We start from the raw sequence: 8,220 nt of genomic DNA on the forward strand, positions 1-8,220 counted from the left end.
GAATCTCTCACCGGTGTCTCCGGTCGACCACCATCATCACCACCACCATGGCTGCCACTGCCGCCGGCCCCCGCCGAGCCCAAACCGGTAATCACCACACCCTCTACCCCACTACTTGGATCCAACCGACGGACCTGTGGACCCACTGGCCTAGTAACACCTGGCGTACGCCCCTCCCCGCCTGGCATACGCCGCCCGTCGCCGTCGCCGACCTCTGCTGCATGACTGCTGTCGCCACCGCCACTACCTGAAACCGTTGCACCGGCGCCCGCGAAACCCCCTTCTATTGTTTGATCATCGATTCGAAACCCCTCGGCCTCATCTCTACCCACTCTTGGCCGTTCCTCGCCCCTATCGCCACCATTGCCGCTACCGGCTCCGGACTCTACCATGGATGAACGTGGGTGAGTGTATTGTGAGAGATGGATGGAGGATTGAGGAAGAGATTGGAGGTTTGAGAGAGTTTTCGGAGTGTTTGGAGTTCAAACGTCGAAGAATGGCGGTTTCCAAGCCTCTGCAGAAGTTATACGACGTATGGAACAATTGGGCCGAACCTGGGCCGGGTCTGGGCTCGGATCTTTTTGAAAAGTGGTGCACGCCAGTCTTTTCGTGCGTACGCCAGTAATCTTTGGGCCTCAGGCCCAATCCATATCCCGTGCTGAAATTCGTCCTCAAATGAAAGCCCGACTTGTTCTGGGAAGCTTTAGACCCATCCCCAAGCAGAGGCCCGTCCAAATTCAAATCAACGACGATCTATCCGTCCAAATTCAAATCAACGACGATCTATCCGTCGTCCAAATTCAAATCAACGACGATCTATCCGTCCAAATTCAAATCAACGATGATCTATCCGTCCAAAATCAAATCAACGACGATCTATCCGTCCAAATTCAAATCAACGATGATCTATCCGTCCAAATTCAAATCAACGATGATCCATTCGTCCAATGTCAAATCAACGACGATCTATCCGTCCCAGCTTCAAATCGAACAGGTTCTTCAGAAATTCATGCATTCTGGATAGCCTTGAAGAGGGTGTCTAGGAAACCTTTGACGTTACTTGTCTCCAGTCAATGGCGCATCAAGTGCCGTCAAAGGGGGGCTTCTGTAGACACCCCATTCTGGCCTGTCCAGATAACGTTATTTGTTGATCTTTTATTTCCCCAATGATGATTATAGTCGAGAACGGTCAAAGGACATTGGTGCGTTTGAGCTTTGAGCGTCCCGAATCTCTTTCAAACCCATTTCAAACCCTTCAAACCAGAGCCAAACAGCCCCAGCAAAATCCAACTGGCTTACGCCAGTATCTTGGGAGCGCACCCCAATTGACGGCCACGTGTCAGTCATCGACCGTTGACCCAGCTTTCACTGGCGCACGCCAGTCAAATCCAGTCAAATCAACTTTATTCAGCCACATGGACGAGACATTTGTGCCACCCTGACGTCGGCCACAGTGTCCCTAATGATTACATTCGGCAGAGGCGCTCCCTCTCTCTCCTACACCCCCCATCAACTAGTCCCATGCATTTAATGCATGGGAGGGTCCATCTTCACCTAAGGCCAGCCAAACATGGCCTTGCCCAAACTGATCTCAGTCCCTCTCTCCTCTATAAATACCCCCTTTGCATTCATTTGCAAGGGGTTAGCTACATTAAGAAGTGCAATCTCTCTCCCTCTCCCTTCTTCAAGCTCTCTATCTCTCTCCTTCCATTGAAAGAGAAAAGAGAGCAACCCATTTCCATACACCCCACTGATACTCAGCCACTATACAACCTCCATCTTCCACCTCTAAGGCTCAATACCACCTCCAAACCCAATACCAAAAGGTATACCACCTTTGCGTCCTTTTCCGTTTTCAGCTCCTGAGGGGGACCAGAAAGGCCCAGGCTAGTAGATAATACTAGTCCTGGTCTTAAACTGGTAAAATACGTGAGTCGGATGAGAGGAGAACATGGCGCACGCCAGTAACATCAGGCCGTACGCCAGTAATGGTAGCACGTGCAATACTGGCGTGGGGATCATGGATCGTCCCTTTAGCTTGCTTTCATTTCATTCAATCACCCTTGCATGATAATAATCAGTCTACTGCTTTCTGTATATTTAGAGCTGCTTAGACGTTTTCATTCATACTCGCTCTTTATCTGTTTAAAAGGCCTCTGGGATCCTTCTGGTCATGTTCCAGAGCCCAGATGATGCAAAGCCAAGCACTGAATCAAGGCAAAAGTGGCGTACGGCCGTATAACACTGGCGTACGGCAGTTGGTGCCTGGATTTAGTGGTTGGCCCTTGCATCTTAGTCTAATCTTGGCCTATTCCTTGTCCCCACACTGTTTTGGGGTATTCTGTTTTCTTTCATGGCCTAAAGCCATTTCTTCCGCCTGTTATCGTATAATCTGTTATATTAAACTGCGTGGTTTGTCCTGGGTGTGCGCTGGTCCTTTTCCAGAGCCCAGAGGGTTGCGAGTAAACAAGTGGAGTACGCCAGTTGTAGGGTGGCGTGCGCATGTCTAAGTCAGCACGCAGTGGCTCGGCCAGTGCATGCTGGCAGGATCTGTTCACGTCGCTTTGTGGCAGCGTACTTCAGTTTGTTCGGGTTGCTCAGTGCTTGTTCTCAATCTATGTTTAGCATTGCAATCAAATCATCCATAAAACATTTTGTCACATAAACTGCAAGTTGTTACCATTTTGATCCCTATTAATTGTTCCCCCGCCCTAACTGGTTAAAAAATGATAAAATGAGAGAAAAATGCAAATGCTTTTTACAAAATGTCCGAGTAGAGACCGATCTCCGGATTGGGCGAGAGGGGGTGCCATAAAACCCTTCCCCTCTCGTAACCTGGCTCCCGAACCTCAGATATCGAAAGTGACGACGGACTGGTCCACGCCTTCTTCAAAATCAAACAAACGTGGCAAACGTTTTCGAGTTCGGTTCCTTGGGTATTTCACCGCTAAAACCCGAGTGGCGACTCTGAATCGAGGCGTTTCGCCGCGCTTTTCCAAAAGAGGGCCGCGCCCATGTCTTTAAAAAAAAGGGAACCCAAAATCGAGCGATTTTCGGGGCGCATGCCCACACCATGACGATTACTACGTGGACACGATTAATATCCCATGATTCAAACAAATATTTCATGATAAATGGTTCAAATAAACAAAAAACCATTCAATTTGTGCATCGTCATGAAAACCTTCATTAATAATTATGGTAAGAATACCCAAACAAGCCATAAATAAAAAAAATCAACGAACAAGACGAGAAAAAAAACATGAATTTTCAATCGCCGATTCATGGTTAATAAACCATGAATACCCAAACCATATAAACAAAAAAAAAACTTCAAATCACTACATCTTGAAGATTTGCTCCGGCGACAACGATAACGCCCACTTCTCCGTTAAACTTCATTGACGATAGAAGATGATTGATTGGCGAAAGGGAGGAGGGAATCGGTCGACAGCAACGGTACCGAAGGGAGATTTTTATCGGCTTCATTGATGACGACGGAGGATGATTGATCGGCGAGAGGGAGGAGGGAGACGACGGCGATAGAGCGGAAGACGTCGGACGACGAGTGGATAGCCGCCCATCGGAGGACGTGTGAATGGCGGCGGTTGTTTATGGAGGACGAATGGGGAGAGAGAGAGAGAGAGAGAGAGAGAGAGAGAGAGAGAGAGAGAGAGAGAGAGAGAGAGATGCTTACTTATATTTAATCCCACCCGAATTTTTGGGATCCATAATTTTAGGGATTGAACAGAAATCGTGCGACGGGATGGGAAAGATTATATTTTGGTCTTATTTTCTGGAATATATATTAGGGGCACTTTTGGTATTAAAAAAAAACAGGGATGAAATCATAATTGTTCAAAAAATAGATGATGAATACTTAAGTTGGATGAGATTTGAGGATGGATAATTAAGCCTCCCATATAAAATTTACACTATTCATTAGCATTTTTACCTATTAGTTGGTGTACTTGCTCTAAGAGTAATACTACTGTAGACTATAGTATGAAATAGAGAGATTTTTTGATAGGTCCGATATTAAGGTTCTTATAAAATAACAAGAACCAAAAGCCTGAGGTGATTTGGCAAAATAAGCTTCTTCTTTTTTTGTGTTTATTCAAAAAAAAATTCAAATTTGAGTACTCATTCGGCTTAATAAATCAAATGGCATTTTTTTGTTCTTATTCAATTTTTTTTCAAATTTGTTAGTTCTTTGTCAATTTTTTTGAGAATTATTGCTTTATCATGACGAGAGAAATCTATAAAGTAAAAAATTACAATCGAAACTCAATTTTTTTTTATATAAAGACGAAAAAATTGTCTTATTTTTGTCTTTATTTAAAAAAATTGGGTTTAATAATAAATTTATATTTTTTAGATTCGTCTTGTCATGAAGAAGCAAAAAATCGACAAAAAACTAACAAATGCGGAATTTTTTTAATAAGGACAAAAAAAAAGTCATTTAACTTATTTTGCTAGATGACTCCTAAATACTACGTTCACAGTTTTGAGTTGCTGAAAAAATTATTCCATCCATTACAGAAAGCACGTTATAATAAATAGTCCTCTAAAATCACCACCAACCTTAGTGTAATACTAGTAGTTACGGAAATTTTAATCGTAAGGAAGATTTGCAGGGAATCACGCAAGGAAAAACGTGTTTGGACCCATTCCAGATTCCACAAAAATCTAAAAAAATATCCATAAATTTTTTAAATATTATTTTTTATGGGACCCTGTAAAAAATCAATTCTAACGGACATCGATAAATATTATTTTTGGATTCGTAGTGGTGAAACTGTTTAGCTCGCCCCTACGAATCCAAAAGTAAACTTATCGATGTCCGTTAGAGCTGATTTTTTATAGGGCCACATAAAATAATATGCAAAAAATTATGGATATTTTTCTAAAATTTTGTGGGACCCAAAATGAGCCTAAACACATTTTTCTCTTTGCGTGGTTCCCTGCAAATATTTCTTGCAAATAACAGGTCTCTTTAAAAAAGTTATACGACATCTACATTATTACCGGAATACAGATCATGCTGTATATTTACATTTTTTCACCCGAATACAGAGATATAGAGACACAGCCAAACCTTAAAGTTAACAATATACATAGACAAACCCTAAAGTTAACGATATACCGGAAAAACAAATAGACAAAGCTAATATCTAGCACCTAAGTAAGAGTCATTGCTCATTCCACACCGTTATCAACAAGGATCGGCTTACATGGAGCTAGTACCTAGACATCATACACCTCGGGATGGCGGAGCTCCATATCAAAGACATCATCAAAAACCGATGGAAATCAACAACCTACCAGACAAAATTCGGACAGAAATCGGACTAAATCCGAATAGAAACTAAATAAACAAAACATACACTCCCCTCAGTCACTAAGCAATCCTTCTCTTGCCTAGCCTTTTACCAATCAAAGCTTTCAAGCCTGTGACTCAAGAAGCCATTGTTGACCACGCGGCTGCAAACCCAGAAGTGGTGCACGCGGCGAGTGGAGCAACAGGCAAACGACAAATGGTTTGGATGGAGAAGAGGAAGGGGAAACCAGATCTAAAAGCAGAAATTGATTCATTCCCTCCCACCGCCCAAAGTTGGGTATAAATCCAAGGGGGAGAGAGGGGAAGGGAAAGGAGAAAATGAAGTGAGACGACTATTTTAGGGTTAGAAAGAGCTGCTCCCGTTATTCAAAACTCTATCACAATTAAAATTCGTGTTATAAAGTTCAATTATGGGTATTTCATCACAATGGCAGTAGTCAAAATAGGCTACACTACCCCCTATTATTCTGGTGGAGATGTACAATCCTACAAAGCTCCATCATGCATCTCCATCTCTATTGTAAATTGACTAGAGATAAGATCTTTATACAAAATAAGGGAAAACATGACATTGTACTCACGTAAGTATGTTTAAATATAGGGAGAATTTTTCATAAGTCCACTATAGCACTTTCCAAACCCACTAAATCCACTTTTAAATTCCAAAACCCACTAAGTCCACTAACCTATTATTAATGATATAATAACACTGTCTAGTCTAAAATACCCCTGTTTTTTAAAAAAGTTTTTGCCCCGTTTTTCCATCAATTTCGAAAACAATTATTTGAAATTTTCGAACCCCGAAAATCTCTCACAATTCAGTACAAATCGAATCCCCACTCCCCCCCCCCCCCTTCTCCCTCTTTCCCGCCCCCCTCCATTTCTCAGAACGAACCCCTGTTCGTGAAAAACGTGAAAATCCCTAGACGGTTCGTGAGAAGAAATTGGTCGCCTGACATTTCGTCGTCGGCCTTCTTCGTCGTCGGCATTCTTCGTTCACCAACGGTCTTGCCTTCTCCATATTTTCATACGCACGTACTTCTCCGTTCGTCGCCGTCCTACGACCAGTTTCAGTCGCCCATTCTGGTCGGGTGCTAGACGCCATACTTCGCCCATTGTAGTTGGGTGGTAGTAGCTGTTCTACGCCGTTGTTCTCCTTCGTTCCAGTCGGACGCCGTCCCGCTCTTCGAAGTTGTTCGCTTTCGTTTATCAAATGACGTCAAATCCTACATCGAAATCGATTACCAGGTATGTTTGTCTTTGTATATGTGGTTATATGAATGGGTGGTTGTTTGAATGTTGGTTTACAGGTATGTTTCTTCCTGTATATATGGTTATATGAATCATTTGGCTCAGTTAGGGTTCTGAACGGTAAAGTGTTGGTTAAGTTAAATAAGGGTTTTGATTGAAAGTAAATGTTGTTATATCAATATTTGATCCGTTAGGGTATGGTTGAATTAAGTTGGGGATTTCATCTATGGTATATATAGTTATATAAGTGTTGGTTGTTTGAATGTTGGTTTACAAGTATGTTTCTTCTTGTATATATGGTTATATGAATCATTGGCTCAGTTATGGTTCTGATCGGTAAAGTGTTGGTTAAGTTAAATTAGGGTTTTGATTGAAAGTAAATGTGGTTATATGAATATTTGATCAGTAAGGGTGTTGTTGATTTAAGTTAGGGATATCATTGATGGAATATATGGTTATGTAAACTGTGTGTGAATAGATGTTCTGTGTGACATGATTTTCAAATATGGTTATATAGTGATATGATAATGCTTATGGTTATATCTGGTTAAGTTATCAGTTTTTTTCCTTGACTGACGGATATATAGATTTGAACTTGACTGACTAAATTAAGGTATCAGTTTTTGTTTTTTACGTCTATGATTTACATGTGATTTTGATCGGTCCATGTTAGAACATAATTTGTAATATCAGTATCTTGAATCCCTTTTGCTAAGATACAAAGTTGTATGTTCCCATGGGTTTAATTTGTTCATTGTATGTGCAGCAATGACTAAACCAAAAAGAACAGGGAAAGAGTTGGTACCTGCGGCGTACGCTATAGAAGCCCGTCCGTTAGCTATGATTGACCCCCCAAAAGAGATGAGGCAGAAGAAAACACCAAGGAAACGGACAGCAGACCCTGCTGTCATAAGTATAGAAAATAGTAAACAAAAATCTGACGTAGACAAGTCTTCCTCTCCCTCCCCCTCCCCCCGGAAAAAGGTGTACGCAAGGAAACGGACAGCAGACCCTGCTGTCGTAAATATTGAAGACAGTGCACATAAGTCTGAGGTAATAAAGTCTTCCTCCCCCTCCCACCGAAAGAATGTGTTCGCAAGGAAACGGACCATAAGTAATGAAGACATTGCACATAAGTCTAAGATAGTCAAGTCTTCCTCCCCCTCCCCCAGGAAGAATGTGTCCACAAGGAAACGGAAAAGAATAAAAGAAGATGCCGTAGAAGCAACTGTCCAAAGTTCCTCCCCAACCCCAATTCAAATCAATAGGAAACACCATGGAAAGAAGCCAGACACTGAAATGGTTTATGAGAGAAAGAGGAAAAGGCCAAATAGTGGAGATGTAGAAGTTATAGATCTGAACACCCCAACAAAGAGAGTCACACGGTCTGCTGAGGCATTGAAGAAAATGCAAAGGAGTAAGGACAAAGAAGAAAGGGAGGACAAAGGGTTTAGACGAAAACCAAAGTATCAAGTATCTGAGAGTGGAAGTTTAAATAGAAAACCAAATGTTAACCAAAAGGTAAAGGGGGGTCAAGAAGAAAAGGAATGGGATGAAGACAAAGGAGATGAAGAAGAAATTGAAAAGGAAAAAAAGGGACAGAAGAGAAAAGGAATGAAGGGCACGAA

This window comes from Rhododendron vialii, chromosome 6a (genome assembly GCF_030253575.1).
Source record: "Rhododendron vialii isolate Sample 1 chromosome 6a, ASM3025357v1".
Lineage (NCBI taxonomy): Eukaryota > Viridiplantae > Streptophyta > Magnoliopsida > Ericales > Ericaceae > Rhododendron > Rhododendron vialii.